This window comes from Macaca nemestrina, chromosome 13 (genome assembly GCF_043159975.1).
Source record: "Macaca nemestrina isolate mMacNem1 chromosome 13, mMacNem.hap1, whole genome shotgun sequence".
Classification (NCBI taxonomy): Eukaryota; Metazoa; Chordata; class Mammalia; order Primates; family Cercopithecidae; genus Macaca; species Macaca nemestrina.
In genome coordinates, this window is record NC_092137.1 from 64,030,672 (window position 1) to 64,054,126 (window position 23,455).

The following is a 23,455-nucleotide window of genomic DNA, read 5'->3' on the forward strand; positions in this document are numbered from 1 at the left end:
AGATGCTAATCCCAAATTCAACTGTCTCCCTTAATATATAAAGTATATATTCAACAAGCAGCATAGAAAAGCAGGGAGCATAATCTTGGGCTCAACTTCACAGACCCCAACCGATATTTTCAAAAACTTGTTTAAGAGAAAATGTGGATCATTGTCTGAAATGAAGATTATTTACCCTTTCTTATAGTCCAGATAGTCTTAAGTACACTCTTGCATCAATTTAGATCAGCAGTGAACTGGATACCTATTCTTCATTGTATTGGCTTTCTGAAACAATGGCTTTTATTGAATTGCACCCAATTGTGATGCGGTCAGCCCATACTGAACATTGTTATAACAAACTGCCCTTTGAAACTTACTGTTGCTGTCTGCAACACTGCTCCTCCCTCTTTATGAAGTTCTTTGGAGGAAATTCATATATAGTTTTAGTACTAGTATGTCTCCTAAGCAGTTGGCTTGTTTGTGTCTTGTAAGCATTGAATTGTTGGAAAGGTTAAAGGCAAATTTGTGTCCTGTTCAGAGTCCATGTATACATCATTAAAGTATGCATCTTTAGCTTCATTAGTAGCTTCAGTCCCACTTTGCTTTTATTTCTTCTATTTACTTTCAAATTATGCTATCTTGGATCCTTATAAACTATCTAGAGTCTTTCTGGAACAAGGTGAAATAAAAGGAGATAACTAAATAAATACACAAACATTCAAATAAATAAATACAAAATCCTACTACCTTCTGTTTTTTTATGCAGTATTCTCAACAGTAGCTGATATCAAAATAATTTCTGAAGTTTTATACATACCCAGATACCCAGGCTTAATTCAAGACTTACTGAATGAGGATCTTAAGGGAAGATGCCCAGGCATTAGTATTAAAAAATAAAAACAGGCCAGGTGCAGTGGCTCGCAGCTGTACTCCCAGCACTTTGGGAGGCTGGGATGGGAGAACTGCTTGAGCCCAAGAGTCTGAGGCTGTAGTGAGCTATGATTGCACCACTGCACTCCAGCCTGAGCAACAGAGTGAGACTCTGCCTATAAATACATACATACATACACACACACATACATACACAAGTTGCTCCACAAATGAAACAACTGATAAACTGAATTTCCAAAAAAAAAAAAAAAAAGAACTTTTGAAAGAAACTGTTAAGAAAATGAAAAGATAAGCCACAGACAGGAAGAAAATATTTGCAAATCACACCTCAGATAAAGGAATTGTATTCAGAATACATGAAGAACTATTGAAATTCAATAATAAGAACACACACAACCCAATATAAAACATGGAAAGATCTGAATTGCCATTTCACCAAAGAAGTTATAAAGATAGGCTGGGTGCAGTGGCTCACGTCTGTAATCCCAGTACTTTGGGAGGCTAAGGCGGGCAGGTTATTTGAGCCCAGGAGTTTGGGACCAGCCTGGGCAACATGGTGAAACCCCACATCTACAAAAAACACAAAAAATTACCTGGGTGTGGTGGCACATGCCTATAATCCCAGCTACTAGGAAGGCTGAGATAAGAGGATCACCTGAGCCTGGGAGGTCAAGGCTGCAGTGAGCCACGATTGTGCCACTACACTCCAGCCTGAGCAACAGAATGAGGCCCTGTCTCAAAAAATAAAAAAAAGAAAAAAAAAAAAGATATACAGATAGAAAACAAGCACATGAAAGATGTTCAACATCATTAGTTGTTAGGGAATGCAAATTAAAACCACTGTGTCATGGAATACTATTTAACCATAAAAAAATGAAATCCTGTCATTTGTGACAACATGGACGAATCTGAAGAACATTATGTTAAGTGAAATAAGCCAGACCCAGAAAGACAAATACCACATGATCTCACTCACACATAAAAAAAGTTGATCTCATAGAAGTAGTGCATAGAAGAGAATGGGAAGAGGTTGGCCAATAAGTACAAACTTACAGTTAGAAAGACTGAATAAGTTTTGGTGTCCTATTGCACAGTAGGATAACCACAGTCAACAATATGGTATTGTATATCTCAAAATAGCTACAAGTGAGGATTTTGAATGTTCCCACCACAAAGAAATGACAAATGTTTGAGGTGATGAATATCCTAAGAATCCTCATTTGACCATTATACAATGTGTACATGTATTGACATATATTGTACTCCATAAATAGGTATAATTATTATATGTCCATTAAATTTTTAAAAAAAATTATGTGTCAATTAAAACTTCTAAAAAACCAAAATGCAAATTAAAACCATACCTACTACAAAGTCTAAAGTTCAAAAACTGAACATGCCAACAATTGGTGAGGATGTGGAACAGCTGGAACTCTCTGCAGCTGATAGGAGTGTAAAATGTCATAGCTATTTTGGAAGACAGTTTGGCAGTTTCTTAAAAAGTTAAACATAAAACTACCATATTGAAAGCATCTATCCAAAGACTTGTAGTTGAATGTTCACAGCAGCTCTATTTGTAATAGTCCTAAACTGGAAACCCAAATGTCTAAACAAATTGGGGTATATCCATACAATGAAATATCACTTATTAAGGCCGGGCGCGGTGGCTCAAGCCTGTAATCCCAGCACTTTGGGAGGCCGAGACGGGCGGATCACGAGGTCAGGAGATCGAGACCATCCTGGCTAACACAGTGAAACCCCGTCTCTACTAAAAATACAAAAACTTAGCCGGGCGAGGTGGCAGGCGCCTGTAGTCCCAGCTACTCGGGAGGCTGAGGCAGGAGAATGGCGTGAACCCGGGAGGCGGAGCTTGCAGTGAGCTGAGATCCGGCCACTGCACTCCAGCCTGGGTGACAGAGCGAGACTCCGTCTCAAAAAAAAAAAAAAAAAGAAATATCACTTATTAATAAAAGGAATAAACTGTTGATATATGCAACAATATGAATGAATCTCAAAATAATTATGCTGAGTGAAAGAAGACAGAAAAAAAGAATATATGGTGTATGAGTCTATCTATATAAAATTCTAATGAATACAAACTGATCTATAGTGACAAAAGGCAGATCAGTGGTTTTGCCATCTTGGCCAGGCTGGTCTTGAACTGCTGACCTCATGATCCACCCACCTCAGTCTCCCAAAGTGCTGGAATTACAGGCATGAGCCACTGCACCCGGCCTCCCTTGTCCACTTGTTGAACTTCTGCCCATGCTACAAGAGCCAACTAAAATGTCTCGACCTCTAAGATGGCCTCCTAACTTCCTACTGAAAGTTCCTGTGTCTTATGTTCCTCCTGTTACGGTTTGCATAAACACATTTTTGAATTTACAACACACCGATTCTATGTTCTTTTTATATCTTAAACTCTACCACTGGCCAGAGCAGCACTTTTCAGCTTTTAAAAACTCTATGCTCTCTTTTGATAAACATACATATCTTAACCCTTAGTCTCACTGTTGGTTCTGAGAATCTCTGCATCCTTTATACAATATTGCCAGTCCAAAATTTTTGTTCAAGCTTTACTTTTGTCATTTGTGTTATAAAATAACATATTTTTGTTTTCCAAATAAAAGATAATATTTTATCATTGAATATACTTTTTTCAAGTTATATGTGTTTCTCCCTCCCTTCTGCTGCCTAGGAGATTTTGGCATACATCCGTCTCTCTCCCAATTGAGAAACACCTTACTAAAGAAGGGGAATGTATCTTTTCCTTCTTTGAATCCCAATGTTGGACACACAGTAAACTCTCAACGAAGGTTTATAAAATCTAATTGAATTGCAACTATATTTTGAGGAGGACAGACTCAATAGGAAAATAACAGTAAACTCACAAGAAGGTTCAAAATTAAGTGACAAAATACTTTTAGATAAATTACTACGATAAGCAGGCATCCTCTCAAGAATTTGAAAGACCTGGCAGGAACTGTGAAAATGCTGGAACTGTTTTCCAAAATGTGTAACCTATTGTATAAATGACTACTTTATGGTAGGATGTATTGCTATGGCCTCCAACCATAAGACATACTTTCAGCAGAGACTCAGGGAACAACAGATGTTGGAATCTCACTTTCATTCCCACAGTAAAAGGTAGGATGTTAGAGTACTTGGGGTAATTATATTAAGTTGGGAAGAGTCAAAATAAAATTTCAGAGAAATAAGGCATTGCTTGTCCTACCTTATTCTGATTCCACTTGAGCCTGAGAGGCAACACTTCTATGGTTGAGCAAGGCTGTTCAACCTTGTTTGGTGGGGAGGGGTGCCCACACCTCCCTCCTAAGGTTAAATCACCATCTGTCTCTAGGTGTGTATATCCTTGGGGCAAAGAAGAGGGCTCGATGTTGATTAAGCCCCTTGTGAGGAATAAATAGTTGATGCTTTCCATTCTTGAGTGCAAAGAGAGGAGGCCGTTTCACCAAAGTTTTTCAAATCACTTTCTCCGATGGGCTGAAAATACTGTTGGAAAAAACCCTTAAACCTCACCCAGCCTCGATTTCTAATCCATTGTGTGAGCAAAGGATTTTAAAGCCTAATCTAGTTTTGTGATACATAAGATCTAAATTATACTTTCATTTCTTTTTCCAAAAAGATTCCAAAAACTAGTTCTTAGAGTCAAGATACCATCCTCATCTTTGACATATTTATTAATAATTCATCAAATAGTTAGGATTCTTGGTATGCAAAGGTGAATAAACACATAATTCCTGTTCTCAGGTTTTTTCCAATCTTTCCCCTGCCTACCTATAACCCCCTCACGGCTGTTTTGTAAACTCCAAACAATCTAGGAACGTTGTCTTTTATTTTTATTTCCAGTTCTGTGCCCTGCACTCACGTTTTCAGCTTTGCACAGCTGTTTGTTTCCATCTTGCAGAAGTCACAACAAATGTATGGTGCCAAAAAGTGATTGGCAGTCGATGATCCTTTGAGTCCTGGGTACAGTACCTGGACCAGAGGAGGCTTCGTTCAACACATTTTAGTTTAATGAATGCATATTGTGTATATCACTCTACCCTGAGAGAAACTCCCAGCCACCAAAAGAAGCTAGTGGAAAGGGTTCTCGTGCGGGTCTTCGAGGACTGTGACTGCCAGAATACAATCTGGAAGAAAGAGATAGAAGGATTATTCTGCTCTTCACCAGAAGGATACCCCATTAATGAACCAAGCTGAACACTATTATCCTCAATTATAGAGAAGTAGGTATTTTTCCTGTTACATGTTTTTCCTTCTAAGCACGTAACTCCCAAGGACATACTCGGTCTAATCAGAAGTAGGAGCTGAAGTGTAAGAAATGAAAGGCAAAGTCAGGACGAGAATCACAATGTTTTAATCAGCCCACATGGTCTGATTCAAGACACCTGCTGCTTTGTTTAACAACAGCAGTCTTCTCAGGAAAACACATCTTTCTCTGTTTCCTAGCACTGATGGATAATACATGCACAGCTTGGAGAACAACATTTATTATGGTAACTAACTTCAGGCAGAATGGAAGCAGTAAAGAAAATAAATAGGTAGTTAGATTTCAGTGTAATGAAGCCCTTTTGGACTCTTTAAAATAAAATCCAAAATAAAACAAAACAAAAACTAAACAACATGTGGGACCTGAAACCCAGGCCAAGTAGTCATTTTGTATTTCTCCCTCACCAAATAAAACCACTTCAGAAGTGGATGGAATCTCGACACAGTTAGAATTGAGCCAACAATAGAAAATTGAAGAACCAGGTCTGTTACAGAATTGGTTTGAGAAAGGGTATTGCTCTTTGAGCCATTCAGCTTAATTAGTGTTCTTTTCCCGCACCCTGTATTATTACTTCAAATCTGCACCACTGGTGGGCACCATAAGAACTTGCTGTTTATTTCCTATAGTATTTCCATACTCAATCCCAGTCCAAATGCCAGGACTTGGGCTGGCTCTAAAATGCCATGTAGGTATTTGCTGAGCATGGGCATTCCATGACTGGTATATATTTGCCATCACACTTTCCTGTCCATATAGCATGTGTCACATGTGCCAAATATGTGTGCCAGAAACGTTGAATGGGACACATATTTCTGGGGTGACTTGGGAAGAGAAAGAGAAGGAAGGGATAGAGTGCTTACTCTCCTGTTCTTTATTTCATTCATTTTTGAGAAGTACTCCAGTGGTAGTTTGTCAGTTCATTCATTAATTCAGCATCATTTATTGAGTGCTTACTCAAGGCACTGTACAGTCACTATGCTAGGTTCTAGGAAAACAGATGTACATAAGACGTATTTTCTGTCCTCAAGAAATACAGCCTACTTGGGAGGCAGATAGTCATGTTAACAACAGAAACGAAACAATCCGTGGGATACGTGCAACCAACAGAAGCAGGTATAAGATACAAGAGAAAAAAAGAGAAGGGAGCAATCACTTTGCCTGGGGAAACTAGGGAAGCTTCTTGGAGGCAGCAGCATGTCCCCAAAATGCATTATTACAGCCATAGTTCTAGTAAGTGAAGTTGTCACTAGCTCAGATCTTGTTAAGGAGCCCAGGATCCAGGAGCTCTCCCTCACCCAGCCACAGCTCTCTGGGCCAAAGGTGGGCACCTAATCTGAAGCAGTCAGTCCACAGACAACCTGTGTGTGTGTGTATATAAAAGGAGAACTTAGAGCAATCACATTCCCTCAGGACTGGGAAATGCAGAGAGAATTGGGTAGCCCAGAAAGCCTTTCTTTCCTTCCCCTCTTTTCAGTGTTCATCTTTCAAACTGTTTCATCCTTCAAACTGCAGCTAAGTATCACTTTCTTATTAAGAAGTCTGGCTTGCATATACAAAAGAATGAAACTGGACCTGTATCTCGCACCATATTAAAAAATCAACTCAAGATGGATTAAAGACTTAAATGTAAGACTTGAAACTATAAAAATACTAGAAGAAAACCCAGGGAAAACTCTTCTGGACATTTGAATAGCCAAAGAATTCATGACTAAGACTTCAAAACACAAGCAACAAAACCAAAAATAGACAAATGGGATTTAATTAAACTAAAAAGCTTCTACACAGCAAAAGAAATAATCAACAGAGTGAACATACAACCTATAGAATGGGAGAAAAGATTTGCAAACTATGTATCCAACAGGGGACTAATATCAGAATCTAGAAGGAACTCAACAACAACAGCAAAACAACTCAATTAAAAACTGGGCAAAGTGGGCAAAGGTCAAGAATAGACATTTTTCAAGAGAAGATATCCAAATGGCCAAGCAGCATATGAAAAAATGCTCAACATCACTAATCATTAGAGAAATGCAAATTAAAACCACAATGAGATATTGTCTTACATCAGTCAGAATTTTAAAATTCTATTATATTATTTAAAAGACAAAAAATAACGAATGTTGGCAAAGGTGGGTCAAAGTTGGCCACCTAATCTGAAGCAGTCAATCCACAGGCAATGTGTGTGTGTGTGTGTGTGTGTGTGTGTGTGTGTGTGTAATATATAAAAGGACAACCTGGAGCCATCACATTCCCTCAGGCCTGGAAAATGCAGAGAGAAATGGGTAGTTAGCCCAGAAGCCCCTTCCTTCCCCTTTCCGGTGTTAATTTATCCTTCAAACCGCAGCTAAGTGTCACTTCCTTATTAAGAAGGAGCAAAGAAAATGCTTATACACTCTTAATAGGAATGTAAATTCGTACAACCTCTATGGAAAACAGTATGGGGATTTCTCAAAGAGCTAAAGATAGAACTACTATGTGATCCAGAAATCCCACTCCTGGGTATCTACTAAAAGAAAAAGAAATAATTATATCAAAAAGATACCTGGCCAGGCACAGTGGCTCATACATGTAAACTCAGTGTTTTGGGAGACAAGGCAAGTGGCCAGGAGTTCAGGACCAGCATGGAAAATATGGCAAGACCCTGTCTCTGGGGGAAAAATAAAAATAAAAAATAAAAATAAAAAGGAAATTAGCCAGGTGTCATGGTACACACTGTAGTCCTAGCTACTTGGGAGGCTAAGGTGGGAAGATTACTTGAGCCCAGGAGTTCAAGGCTGCAGTGAGACATGATCGCACCACTGCACCACAGTCTGGGCAACAGAGGAAGACTCTGTCTCTAAAAAAAATTTTTAATGAATAAATAATCTTTTAAAAGATAGCTGTAGTCATATGTTTATTGCAGCACTATTTGCAACAGCAAAGAAGTGGAATCAACCTAAGTGTCCATTAGCAGATGACTGGATTAAAAAAGTATAGTGTGTGTGTGTGTGTGTGTATATATATATATATATACACATACACATAACGGAATACTATTCAGCCATAAAAAAGAATGAAACAATGTCTTTTGCAGCTATATAGATAGGACTGGAGGCCATTATCCTACGTGAAATGACTCAGAAAGAGACAAATACCACATGTTCTCACTTAGAAGTCTGAGCTAAATAATGTGTACACCTTGGCATAAAGTGTGGAATGACAGACATTGGTGGCTTGGAAGGGTGGGCAGGTTTGGGTGCTAGATGATGGGAAATTACCTAACGGGTACAATGATCACTATTCAAGTGATGGCGACACTAAAAGTTCCGGCTTCACCACTAGGCAATAGATCTATGTAACAAAATTGCCGTTGTACCCCTTGAATTTATAGAAATTAAAAGAAAAAAAGAAGTCTGGCCTGATTTCCCTGACTTAGCCAAATCCCAGTACCAAATATCCAGCACTATTTCACATTTGCAGTGTTGCTTTTGTTTGTGCAACCTTTATTCATTGGATTAGCACCTAATTCCTTTTTACATCATTAACTCCATGAAGGCAATGAGCATGTCTCTTCTCTCATCACTGTATATCTAGCATCTGGCACTGTACTTGAGACATACGGTCAATAAATATTTGTCGTGTGAATGAACAAAAGTGTATCAATGAGGGCAAGCAGGAAAAAGTCAAGGAAGGGTGGGGTACTCTGAGCAGCCAGCGTCATCAAGAAGGTCTCAGGAAAGGACCTCTGAAGCAGTTAGAACGGCATTCAAAGGAAGATAGGAGGCCTCCCAAAGACAAATTTTGGCCCAAGACTAAAACAATGTTGTCTTAGGTCAGCTAGCATATGAAATTCCTTTTGAAAATAATGAAATGCGCCTGCATTTAATAGCAGAATTTGGGCATAGAGAATGCAGGTCCAAAAAAGCTCTTATTCTTTCTATAATGTTAATAATATAGATTACAAATGTGAGTCACCAACATGTGAAAGACAACTCTTCAAAGATGATTTTAAAATTCTGAACTTTTGGAAAAATATCTCTAGCTGGTGTGTGTGTGTGTGTGTGTGTGTGAGAATATGAAACTTCTAGAGGGAAATTCTAACAAAGATCTTGGTGTAATAGGGAAAGACAGTGAAGAAACAAGTCAAAATTTAGGCCCAATTACTCAGCACAAATTTAGCAATCTGAGATGTTTTAAGATTATTATATTCTTATAAATTTAAAATCACAACCCACGTATGCAATTGTATCGCAGTACTTGAAATCAAATCTCAGTATTGAAACTGTATGAGGAACCAATGTTATGTTTGGGACACAGGCTTTAAAATTGGCAAATCCTGGGTATAAATCTTAATGCTTTAGGTTGGTTTCATCTCTGAAAACTTCAGTTTCTTAATATGGACCATGAAAATAATCATGCTACCTTATAAAGATTAAATGAAACAATATACACAGCGCTTGGCTACACTTACCCTGTGAGAGTTCAATAAATGACAATTACTGTTAAATAAATGAAACTATCTCCTTCAAACATTTAAAAATATTTCTTTTTTTTTTTTTTTGAGACAGAGTCTCGCTCTGTGGCCCAGGCTGGAGTGCAGTGGCCAGATCTCAGCTCACTGCAAGCTCCGCCTCCTGGGTTCACACCATTCTCCTGCCTCAGCCTCCCGAGTAGCTGGGACTACAGGCTCCCGCCACCTCGCCTGGCTAGTTTTTTGTATTTTTTAGTAGAGATGGGGTTTCACCGTGTTAGCCAGGATGGTCTCGATCTCCTGACCTCGTGATCCGCCCGTCTCGGCCTCCCAAAGTGCTGGGATTACAGGCTTGAGCCACCGCGCCCGGCCTAAAAATATTTCTTAAAAGTCTTTCTCCATTGGCTTTGCTCTTTAATTACACTGAGTCAGTTTTTTCCCTCAACCATAAGAAGAGTATTTAAACATACTCTTATTCTTCCTAGTCAAGGCTAGTGAAAATATGTTCCGTAGGCACAAAGGAGAGAAAATGTCTTTTTTTGTTCCCAGGTTCTTTTCATACCAGAGGAGTTACTCCTCCTTCCTCCCTTCTCCCTCTCTGCTTCTTTCGTACACACCTAGACTGGCTACTTAGCATGCATTCGCATTCACTGCTTTTCCCTCTATGCGATGTGGAGAGCTGAACTCATTCATTATTGAAGAAGGGTAGTGTCATTTTTTTTAGTAGCTACTTTGAAAAGATACTACATTGGCATTTATAAATTAAGAACCCATAAATATTATATTATATACACTTACTTTTCTGCTTTAATATTTATAAAGTTCTCATGTAACACTCCAGCAGAAAATTTTTTCCCTAGAGTGCCATATTTTAGGAAAGGTTTAGGAAATATGATAAACCCTCTCTGTTCTTCTCTTTATTATATTCTATATTTTATTGTTGTTGGTTAGGTGAAAATCAGGCATCTTATAAATGCACGCAGTCTTCAACTTAACTGAAGCAAAACAACCACAACAATTTTCTTAGATTCATTTTCTGTCCCCAAATTGGAGCCTTACCAGTTTTAAATTAGGTCATCTGGAGAAACCTGATTTAACATCTAGTTTTTATATGACTGTGTAGCAAGACAAAGATATTTTTTAAAAGACTATATTGAGACAGAATGATCACAATAACAATTGACACATTTTTACTACGAAAAAGAGAGTACACATTTGGTAGCATAGCTTCTTGTATTGCAAACAAGATTAACCACATTGACCTGGCTTAGCTAAACTTTTAAAAAAGAGTTATGTGTTTTCCACAGATAAATTCCTCATTCAAAATATTTATGCTTCCCTTTTGTTTTTTCTTCTTTTTTTCTGAAACAAGGTCTCTCTCCGTTGCCTAGGCTGGAGTGCAGTGGCGCAATCACAGATCACTGCAACCTCTGCCTCCCAGACTCAAGCAATCCTCTTACCTCAGCCTCCACCACATCTGGCTAATTTTTAAATTATTTTGTAGACACGAGGTCTCACTATATTGCCCAGGCTGGTCTCAAACTCCTGGGCTCAAGCAATCCTCCTGCCTCAGCCTCCCAAAGTGTTGGAATTACAGGTGTGAGCCACCACACTCGGCCTCATTTTGTTTTTTTTTTTATGTGATATTCAACTAAGCAGAAAGTGAAACATTTGAATTTTTTAAAAAAGTCCCATTATGGAATGTCTTTAGGAGAATGGCTCTATGCAATTTGGAAGAGAGCATCTAAGTAATCATTTTAGTCCAAAGTTACAGGAGTCCTGGAAAAATTTTAATGTCTAGGATTTGTTCACGATACTGCCAGTGCCATATGTGTGTTGAGCACAGCCTCTCGCTAAATTCTGATCTATATTCTTACCTCCATGAAAATGGTGACCTTTAAGTGTCAGCCTCTCACTTTGTTTTCAATATGGTGAGAAGCAAGTATGTCACTTGGCCACTTACATGGCCACATCTGAGACACTAAATTGCGTTTCATCAAGTAATACAGACATACGTAAAGCATGATCCGCAGAAACAGACTGCAAAAAATCCAAATTGCATGCACTGAAGTAACAACTTACAAAATGAAAAAGAATGATTCATACTCTCAAGAGAGATAAAATTGCACAAATGTGAGCACATAGAAAAAAAATCACAAAATTATTGTTATATGAAAAACAAACACAGGGAATTTTATGTTTTGTTATTTGATGTATTCCAAGTGCCTCGAATATTTCTGGCATACAATAGGCATTCAATAAATATATGCCAAATGAATGAATGATTGAGACAAAACGAATGAGGAAAGGGTACTATTTCTAGAAGATTCTTACATTCCTTGATCATGACGATTCTAACCCTCTCCTATGAGTAAATCTGCCTTGACATTTAAAAAAATTACATAAACTAGGATATCCTTGGATCCTAAGAAAATAAACACAGAATAACTAAACCTTAAATGGAGAAAGAAAGTATAGTATTTGTGATTTTACAGAATAAGGTATTAGGAACTGAAGGGAAGAATCTAGAAGGACAGAGTGCTGGAGATGGGCCCCTGTGGGGAAGTGTGCCTCTAGGAAAGAAGAGACAGGCATCTAAGACAAATGTTTCTTTTTTGTAATTTTGCCAGGGTCAACCAGATTCCTACACCACAAGCAAAGTGTGCTTAAGCAAGTAGAGTGGAAAAAATAGAGAAGTTTCTCTACTTATACCTACTGGTAAAACTACTGGACAAAAAGATGAAATATGTAGCCTTGGGGGAGGGTTTGTCTTATCTTAGACCAAAGTAATTTTGACTTAAAAAAATGTAAGGGCCCCATTAATTAAGGGCACTGAAACTATGAAGAATTAAATGTGACTAATTTTTATTGGCTGTTCCAGAACACATTACATTAAAAAGATACACTTAAAACATACATCATGGAACAGCATTGTCTAAAAGTATAGGTAAGTTTGAGCACTGACCATAATCCACTTTCTGTCAATTAAAATTATAGTAAATATAAGTAATTACTAAACTATGGAACCAAAATACTACATTAATTTGATTGGTAAAATTGAGTCCAGGCCAGGCACAGTGGCTCATGCCTCTAATCCCAGCACTTTGGGAGGATGAGGCAGGCAGATAACCTGAGGTCAGTAGTTCAAGACCAGCCTGGCTAACATGTTGAAACCCCATCTCTACTAAAAATACAAAAAGGAGCCTGGTGTGGTAGCGCTCACCTGTAATCCCAGCCACTTGGGAGGCTGAAGCAGGAGAATGGCTTGAACTGGGAGGCGGAGGTTGCAGTGAGCCGAGATCGTGTGCCACTGCACTCCAGCCTGGGCAACAGAACAAGACTCTGTCTCAAGAAAATAAAATAAAATAAAATAAATAAAATAAAATAAAAAATGAGTCCAATACCATATTATCTCTTTTTATTTTAATCTTGTAAAGAACTCATGACATCTAGCACATTTGTAGTTGTATGTTGCAACATTTTGTAGCTAGAATGACTACACAGCCCAAGACACATGTACAAACAAGTAGTATAATTTTCCAGACCATGATGTTCCAGTACAGTCAAGTACCATAAAAAAACAAAATGAGCAATATGTCATTGGTGGGTATGACTCGCAGGGCATTAGCTAATGCAATTTTCCAATAGGGAGTCTACTCAACAGATATAACGATAAACAGAATTTTTCTTAGTAAAATTTACAACTTCATATTTTTATACTTGAGAGAAACATATGGTTCAGTACTTACAGACTTAGCAGTAGTGGGAGGCCTGTGAAAACTGTTTGCAGCTACAACTTGGAGCACATCTTTAAGACTTCTCTCAGAACTCTTTTAAGGACTTTTTCTTTTTCTAATGCTAAATACAGACTTAGTTCTATTTTACTTACTTGTATCATTCATTATAATCAACATGAATATTATCTAAAGGACATTTTTATTTTTACCAAGAGAAACAAACTGCCAAAGTTCCTTGTGCTACTGATTTAAAAAAAGAAATAAATCAAAGAAAAAATCTTGCCTTAATTTTTTTGCACCAATTCTGCAAATGGTTTTCAAAAACTATGATTAGGTGCACATAAATTCTATCTGCCTTGGTTGACCTCACATTTTCAAATCCCTTTTCTTTCTTTACCTATCCACTGATATCACCTTATGCTCCTGGCATTGCCAGACTTCAGTATCACACACAACTATCTGTAGAGTATGCCTATAATTCTGAGCATTTGAACCCTAAACATAGATCTTCACTATACTGCCCAGGTTGGTCTTGAATTCCTGGGCTCAAGCAATCCTCCCACCTCAGCCTCCTTAGTAGCTGGAACCATAGGTAAACACCACTGTACCTGGCTTAACATTGTCATTCTTATAACTATTTTTATTTCTATAAAAAAATTTACATAATTATTGTTATATGAAAAGATGGTTAAAGAATATGCAGACAAAAATATAGAAAAATGTAACAGAGATGTGCCAGATAATAAGTTAATAAAAACATTATATCATTTTTCTGGATTTTGTAATTTTTAGTGGCATTTGTCAGTTTTTGAAAAATTAAATTTGTTACAATTTTTTTCCTCCTATTCATTTTCATACCAATTTTGGTCTGCAATTAAGTGTTTTTTTTTCTTAGTAAGGGCCTCCAAAGTACATGATTTCAGGCCACACAAAATCTGGATCTGCCTTTGCCCAGTGCCTGGCTCAGAACCTGGCACATTAGGTGTTTGTTGAAAGGAACACTCTGTTTCTACCAACCCAAGGGTAGTGACTTGATACTCAGCTTAGTGAAGGTAGAGTCAGCCTGTGCTGAGAGCTCTTTAGCATATCCAGCCTCCAGGTTGGACCAGTTTGGGGAGAGTGGTAGTACTACACCTGCCAGCAGAGATCCTGAACTCAGCTAGTGGGAAGCTGAGATAGCAGAGGCAGAGAAAATGAGGCTGAAGACTGTCACGTTGTTTTACAGTGAAGAAACAATATTTTTCCTTATGCTTTCATTTTTGAAGGGTACTGGAATTAATGAAAAGAAACTCTGTCTGTCTCCAAAGAGTATGCAAATTAATTTTCATGTGCTTGGAAATTTATTCTTTTGAGTTATGTTTCTCATTTGAAGAAAATGGTTACTCGCCCTTCCCTTTACACTGTATAATGTGAAACATATGTGAGTAGGATTACATCAAGTCCCAAGATATCAGTGTTTGGAAGTGACTGAAGTCTTCCACATAGAGTTCCAAGTTAAAATACTTTACTTAAATTAGCATGTGAATTGTGAATTGTGATATTGTTATTCTATTTATGTTTGTACTATTTCTACCCTAAAATAATGTTTAACCTCAAATTTTCTAGATTGCTTCATCAAGTGCTAGAAGTTCAGGAAGCTCCCTTAACTAAAGATAAAGTCAAATCTAGATAAGGGGCTGGGTTAACTGCTTCATGATGGAGCTGCTTCTGAGGCACCAGCACTTAGAACTAGAGCCACCCATCAGACCAGGTGGGATCACCCAGAGCCTGATGGGAGAGATGGGGTAGGCAATCCTCACTCAAGGTGCTGGGGGAAATTATAGGGCAGCATGATACCTAAGAGTATAACAATCGATAAATTCACACAGTTGATGCTATGGGTTCTGATACTCAGAGTGGGGTGCCCCAAATGGGAGAAAATATGAATCTGAGAGGAAACCAAACCAATAACAGAGTCAGTACCAGCCACAGGGAAGCAAGGCAGAAACTCCGTCAACTAAACTGAAGCACAAGCAGGTACACAAGTGGGTCTTGGAGGATGAGACAGACTGTAATCAGAACTTGAGCAGGTAGTTAGAGTTGGCCTGGCAACATGGGTGACTTGATGCTGAATCCCATAGTATTGGGCTACAATCCCTTAAATCTCTTCTGTTCAAGTTGTGTATTAGACAGTAGGATAAGTTCAGCTCATGGTTAGGACCATGAAGCCTTTGATGAGGGAAGAAGGGAATTGCAGAAACTTGGAGCCAGGCAAGAACTAACTGATGATGAAGTAATGGAAAGTCCTATTTCTGTACAGGACTTTCGAAATAAAACATCAAAAGAGAACACATAAACAAAACTTAATGACATAAGGAAAATAACTTGAATCTTCTTTGCTACTTCTAAGAAAGAGAAGACCTCTTAGTAAGGGGAAATATTTTTAGTAAGAGAAAGAAATAATCAGATTTTTAAAACACACATTCTTTAGTTTTCCTTTACATATAATAAGGCAAGAAAGTAAGTGTCAATATAGAATGTAATTAAGGACTGTTTTCTAAAAATTCAGGAAGGATTAAGTTAGGATAAATAAAGCTGCTTTCTCTTTCTAATACTGATTTAGCAACTGTTTGACATGAATTCTTCACCTAGGAAGCTGCTCAGCATATTTTTTCTCTTGACTCATTGCCTGACTCACCAGGGAGATAGGCTGTTTCCAATTCTGGACGTCACTGGGGTCTGTCATTTACCCCCACATATAATTGCTCAATTCCTGGGTCTAGGGTAGGGAATACTTTAGAGTATTCAATATATTATAAATAGAATGTAGAATTTTCCTTGTTGGCATAGACTTGCTGTGTGACAAGTTCAGGATGACCACATATTAGTCCCTAACGCTGCCATGTTGGCTAAGTTTCTATCACTGTGCTGCAACCTCAGTTCCTTACTTAGTATTCCAACTCTTTTTGGGATGGAGACTTATTCTAAGACCTAGTCTTCCTAGTTGGGCATCTGATGCATTGTTAGCTCTGGATCTTGTCTCCTAAAAGACTGAATACTGCATCTTATACCCATAGCCTCCACCTAGCATTCTTCTTGGAAGGTAAATGATAACCCTAAAGCCATGGAAATGGTGCCTACTTATCTTAGAGCACTGCTTATTGCTTGAATATTTGCCTAGAATAACACTGAGATTAGCACCATCCCACCCTTGGACACTGAATGGAGTCCACTGAATATTGATCCTGGAGGCCATCAGACCAGAGTTTCCAGTCCCTTTCTTCACCTAGGGTATCAGGAAGGATCTCCATAATGTGTTGCATGGAGGATAAAAGCAAAGATTTGGAACCTAACAGATGTAGGGTTGATCCTAGCTCTGTCACTTAATTTTAGATAAATTACTGAATGTTTCTAGAACTATTACCTCATCTGCAAAAATGAGGATAGTGATTCCTATTCACATAACAACTATGAAATTAAATGAGATAAATAATATAAAGCATTTACTATGGTGCCTGCATGTAAAAGCTGCTTAACAAATCATTGCTATTTAGTTATTAGCAAATATAAGAAAAAAACTATATTCATTCATCCAATAAATGTTTAGTTGCCTATTTGCTGCCAATTATTGTATTGCGCTCTGGAGACACAAAGGCAAGGACGTGAAAAAGAATCAGTAAATAGACATCTTCAAAACAGTGTGCTGTGAATAGTGCAATGACATGCATATTAGTCCATTTACACACTGTTATAAAGAACTGCCCAAGACTGGGTGATTTATAAAGAAAAGAGGTTTAATAGAGTCACAGTTCCACATGGCTGGGGAGGCCTCAGGAAACTTACAACATGGCAGAAAAGAAAGCAGGCATGTCTTATATGGTAGCAGGTGAGAGAGGGCATGTGAAGGAGGAACTGTCAAACACGTATAAAACCATCACATCTCATGAGAACTCACTCACTATCAAGAGACCAGCATGGGGGAAACTGCCCCCATGATCCAATCACCTCCCACCAGGTCCCTCCCTCCACACATGGGATTATGGGGATTATAATTTGGGATCAGATTTGGGTGGGGACACAGCCAAACCATATCAACACGTCAGCCCTGAGTGATATGGCTATACATATGAGGGGTGTCTAAACCAGGAGAGACAATACTGTAAGAGTATCCTAAAGAAAAGAGATGATTAGGAGAAAAGAGGGATAAAAGGTGCTCCTGGGAGAGCATGAAAGAGCTTGACTCATTTGAGAAATTGCAAGTAATCTATCAACGTGGCTGGAATACAGACAGACAGCAGGGAGGTGAGTCAGAGCACGAAGTGGAAATTAAGTAGGGGTTTCTCACCATAGCCCTTGTGGCTGGGCAAAGGAATGTGGGATCAAACCTGAGGGCTGTGAGTGGCAGGTGATGCGTTTTAAGCAGAGGAACAAGATGATCAGATTTGTGTTTTAGAAAAAAAAATCACTCCAAAGCCCTCATGAACAACATCATAGATTCAAATAACACTGAAAAAAAAAAAAGGCAGAACTACCATGGTAGAAGCCCATCAGTGTTTGACAGTTTCTCCTTCTTGTGCTACTCAAGAGGTATGTTCTCCTCTTCTTAATTTTGAAATGTAAATGTCATCACAGAATACTTTCAAAGACAATAGGATAATGACAATAAAACATTTTTAGAATAAAAAGTCTTTCAGTTTGAGCTTCTTGATTTTTTTTAGAGACAGCCATGTGGAACTGTGACTCTATTAAACCTCTTTTCTTATATTGCCCAGACCAGAGTACAGTGTCTATTTGCAGGCACATTTATAGCACACTATTGCCACAAACTCCTGGGCTCAAGTAATCCTCTTTCCTCAGCCTCCTGAGTAGCTGGGACCACAGGCTGAGTTTCTTGATCCTTTTTAAGAACAAAACTATACATTTTCCAAAATGATTGAAATGAGGCTAGGCATGGTGGCTCACACCTGTAATCGCAACCCTTTGGGAAGCTGAGGTGGGAGGACTGCTTGAGGTCAGGAGTTCAAGATCAGCGTGAGCAAAATAGCAAGATCCCATCTCTATTAAAAACAAATTTTTTAATTAGCCAGGTGTGGAGGCTCATACCTGTAATCCCATCACTCTGGGAGGCCCAGGTGGGAAGACTGCTTGTGCCCAGGAGTTCAAGATTATAGTGAGCTATGATTGTGCCATTGCACCGAAGTCCAGGTGACAGAGCAAGACTGTCTCAAAAAAGAAAGTTAAAATACTAAAATAATAAAATGAAATATCAGGATCCCTACATGTGCTCCCAAATCTATGATCTTAATAGCTGTACATGCATCCCCGATAGTCACAGGTCTGACTGAAAATTACTATGAATGGAAATTAATGTGAAATGTTTATTCTTTCAGGGACCAGGGTAAACCTATGTCTACACTGAACTCTCTATAAATATTATTGACAATTTATATTAAGACATTTAAATTAAGAAATCTTAATTTTGTAAAATACTTAGTACTTGCATAGTGTGTGTGTGAGTATCATATGGCCATTTTTAGAATGCTGGCAGGAAATTTAATTTTTAAGAAGTGATTATAGAAGAACTTACAGAAACTGAATTATAATTAAAGACAACTGTTGAATCATATATACAGATAAAATATTAGGTGAAAGATGTTAGATACTGGTTGTTGAAACCTCTATTTTGCATGGGGTCAACTCGGCTATGTCATGCAAAAAAAGGCATATTCCAGCCAAAGCCGCACTCTGAATTGCTCTCTTTCATGTTTGTACTTTGCCATTTCTCCTTTTTTCCTTAATGTTGGCTTCTACTTGTGTAGTAGACACTGAGGTCATCTCTTCAACATATATTCCACCCCTCCAACATTGCACAGTAGCCATATGTTTTAAGGAACTGACCCCAGCCACTGAGACAGCCTCAGATAAGTCTGATTCAATCAAGAAAATCTTCTTTGCCTGTAACTGGTCTAGGAACCCATGCTTAAACCAAGTAGCACATGGCATTCCCTTAGAAAAAAAGTTAACTGACTTAGGAACAGATATGTAATAGTATCTAGGCCAATGAGCCATGTCAAAAAGACTGCTAAGGAAAAAGTTTCCTCACTCTTAAAAAGAGATGGAATTTTTCCCCTGCTGGCATGAGCAAAGCATGTAGCTGTATTTGTTACTATCATCCTATGACCAGTAGGAAACTACCTTAGGATAGGCCTGATATTATCTTGGGTTCTTGATGACCTTCTTGAACTGCATTTCAGCCAAACCCGAGGCCTATTCTACCTCTAGAATTCCAGTTGTGTGCACCACTACATTTCCTTACTGTTTAAGCCACCACTTTGAGTTGGGTTTTCTGTTACTTGCAGCTGAAAGCATTCTAAGTGATGCAATTTCCTACCACTTTTGACAACCATCTTTGCTTCCAATGAGGTGCACCATTTGGCTTTCTTAGCTCTAATCACCAGCACTCTTCTATCTAGTCATTTGTAGTAAACACTGTTTGTTGTCTACTCCATATTTGTTCATAGCTTCTTCCACTAGACATTATCACATAGGACAGGTTATTTGAACCTTGTGTAGCCAAGAGAGAAGCTTGCCTGAGGACAAAGTCAATATGCTGAAAATGACAATATAGAAAAGTGGAAAAAGCTCTGAGTCATTTAACTGCTGGAATACTCTACTTCCAGCCTTCTTATTATCTGATTAACAAAAATTCTCATTGTTTAAGACAATTTGAGTTAGGGCATTCTGTTGTTTGTATTTGAAAATAACCTAAATGATAAAGAATTTGCTACCAGAATATGGAATTCTGCAAATAACAACCCTAAAACTGTGGAGTTGGATGAGCGGAACAACAATGAGGATCCCACTGTTTCACGCTGAGAGGATGGTCACTCTTGTTCTGTGGGTGAACAACATTTCACTTTGTACCTGAGCACAGCCTTCTGAGACTCTAGTATTAGGGAAAATGGTAAGAATAAGAATGTTGAGCCAGGTGCAGTGGTGCACATCTATAATCCCAGTTACTCGAGAGGCTGAGGCAGGAGGATCACATGAGCCAAGGAGTTTGAGACCACCCTGGGCAACATAGGTGAGACCCTGTCGAGAGAGAGAGAGAGAGAGTTAGAGAGAGAGAGAGAGAGAGAGAGAGAAAACATTGGTATGTACTGGCTATTTCTTAGGGCTTTCACTAAAAACCCATAGTAAAGAAGGAAAGAAGGTCAAGAATCCTTGGCCTCCCAAAGTGCTGAGATTACAGGCATGAGCCACTGTGCCTGGCTGGGCATTTTTTAAGATAGTAAGTGTGTGTGGAATGAAACTTTACTAACCATATATGATACTATTGGCTATCTACTACACATCCATCCCCCGTTATTCCTTATTTAAGGAATTTTACTTTTGTTCAGGTACCCACTCCCTTCTATGTGTCCATGTGCAGCAGGAGAGACTGGTTTCTCCAAAGAGGTAAATCCTGACTGGTCTAGACCAATCATGATTCTCCCATTCCCCTTGCTAGTAATTGTTTTAGACATGGTTGTGCTGAGCAAGGAGATATGAGAAGTCTGCTAGAAGACTTCTGGTAAAGGTTTCTCTACTTTTTAAAAAAGATACAGGAGAGTTATAGCTTCTCTCTGTGTGCTGTAATTTATCATGTCAGGTTGTGACACATGGACCTGCTGCAGCTATCTGGTGACCATGAGGAGACCCTTATACTAAGTACAAAGCTGACATGCTAAGAAGAGGAAAACAAGAGAAACGGTGTTCTTCAGACATTGAATCAAGCAGTCTTGGAGCAGGAGGAGGTAGAGCAAGATGGTCAAATAGAAGCCTCCACCAATTGTCCTCTCTGCAGGAACAACAGATTGAACAACTATCCACATAAAAAGGCATCGTCATAAGAACCAAAAATCAGGTGAGCAATCACAGTATCTGGCTTTAACTTCATATCATTGAAAGGGGCATTGAAGAGTGTAAGACAGTCTTGAATTGCTGGTGCTATTCCCACCCCCATCCCCTGGCAATGGCCATGTGGCACAGACAGATAATGTGTGTGCTTGGGAAGAGGCCACAATGACTGTGAAACATTGCACTGGAACTCAGTGCTGCCCTGTCATGGTGGAAAGCAACATGGGGCAGAACTCAGCCAGCCCACAGAGGGAGCAGCCCCAGCCAGAGGAGAGCAGCCCTAGCCAGAGGAGAATTAACTGACTGAGTTCTTACCACCACAGGATAAAGTGCTGTGTGATCCTAAATAAACTTGAAAAGCAGTCTAGTCCACAAGGACTCCAATTCCTGGGCAAGTCCTGGTATTGTGCTGGGCTTGAAGCCAGTGGACTTGGGGGGCACAAGATCTAGTAAGACACCAGCCAGGGTGGCCAAGGGAGCATTTGCACCACCCCTCTCCCAACCCCAGGAAGTGCAGCTTGCAGCTCCAGGAAAGATTCCTTCCTTCTGCTTGAGAAAAGGAAAGGCAAGATTAAAGAGGACTTTGTCCTGCCACTTGGATACCAGTTCAGCCACAGAAAGATAGGGCACTAGGCAGAGTCCTGAGGCTCTCTTCCAGGCCCTAGCTCCTGGACATGCCTTGGGCCAGAAGGGAACATACTACCTTGAAGGGAAGAAGCCAGACTTGCCAGGATTCATCACCTGTTGACTAAGCAGACCTTGGATCCTGAATAATCAGCAGCAATACATAAGTGGGACTTGCCATGGGCCTTGGGTGAGACTCAGAGCTGTGCTGGCTTCGGGTGTAACCCAGAATATTCCCAGCTGCAGTGGCTATGAGGACTCTTTCTGCTTGAGAAAGGGAGATGGAAGAGTAAAGAGGACATTGTCTTGCAGCTTATGTATCAGCTCAGCCACAGTAGGACAGAGCACCAAGTGGCTCTTGGGGTTCCTGATTCTAGACCGTGGCCCCTGGACGGCATTTCTGGACATATCCTAGGCCAGAGGGGAGCACACTACCCTGAAGGAAGAGTCCCAGGCCTGGCAGCATTCACCACAAACTGACTGAAGAGCTATTGGGCCTTGACTGAACATTGACGATAGCCAGGGAATATGTGCCACAGGCTTGCAGCAGTGGTGGCCATGAGGAGAGACTCCTCTGGCTGTGGAATGGGGAGGGAAGAATGGGAAGGGCTTTCTTTTGTGGCTTGGGTGTCAGCTCAGCTGTAGTAAAATAGAGCACTAGGTAGATTCCTAAGGTTTCCAACTCTAGGTTCTAGTTCCCAGATGTCATCTCTGGGCCTGCCTGGGACTGAGGAGGAATTGCCACCCTGAAGAGAAGAACATGAGCCTGGCTGGCTGGCTTCACCATCTGCTGACTGTAGTGCTCCATAGCCCTGAGTGAACATAGGTGGTAGCCAGACAGTGATTACTGCGGGCTTTGGGTGAAACCCAGTGCTGTGTTGGCTTCAGATCTGGTGGTGACCACAGGGGTATTTATGTCATCCCTCTCCCAGCTTCAGGCAGCTCAGAAGAGAGACGGGGGTGCCGGGGTGGGGGGAGTGAGAAACTTTGTTTGTTTTGAATAAAGTAAGGGAAGAGAACAAGAGTATCTGCCTGGTAATCCAAAGAATTATTCCATATCTTATCCAAGATGACCAAGGTAGTACCTCTACAAGTCTGCAAGAACCACAGCATTATGGGACTTGGGGTACACCCTAAAGCAGATACAGCTTCAATTACAACACCCAAATCCTTTCAAATATCTGGAAAGCTTTCCCAAGAAGGATGGGTACAAACAAGACCAGACTGAAAAAAAGTACAATGAACGCCTAACTTGTTAATACCCAGATACCGACAACTACCCACAAGCATCAAGACCATCCAGGAAAACATGATCTCACCAAATGAACTAAATAAGGCACCAGGGACCAATCCTGGAGAAACAGAGATATGTAACCTTTAGACGAAGAATTCAAAATATCTGTTTGGAGGAAACTCAAAGAAATTTGAGATAACACAGAGAAGGAATTCAGAGTCCTATCAGATAAATTTAACAAAGAGATTGAAATAATTAAGAAGAACCAAGCAAAAATTCTGGAGATGAAAAATGCAACTGACATACGGAAGAATGCATCAGATTCTATTAATAGCAGAATTGATCAAGCAGAAGAAAGGATTAGT

The 23,455-nt window shown here is 39.4% G+C and overlaps 1 protein-coding gene across 1 annotated transcript in view; it reads right to left on the minus strand.

Annotated features, from left to right (window-relative positions):
• The window catches only part of WDPC (WD repeat containing planar cell polarity effector), a 675,061-nt gene extending 662,136 nt beyond the window's left edge, over positions 1–12,925 (minus strand). Inside the window, exon 1 of the mRNA XM_071076806.1 lies at positions 12,841–12,925. The gene's annotated coding sequence lies outside the window, so the exon portion shown is untranslated. The remainder of the gene's footprint in view (positions 1–12,840) is intronic.
• Between the last annotated feature and the right edge of the window lie 10,530 nt (positions 12,926–23,455).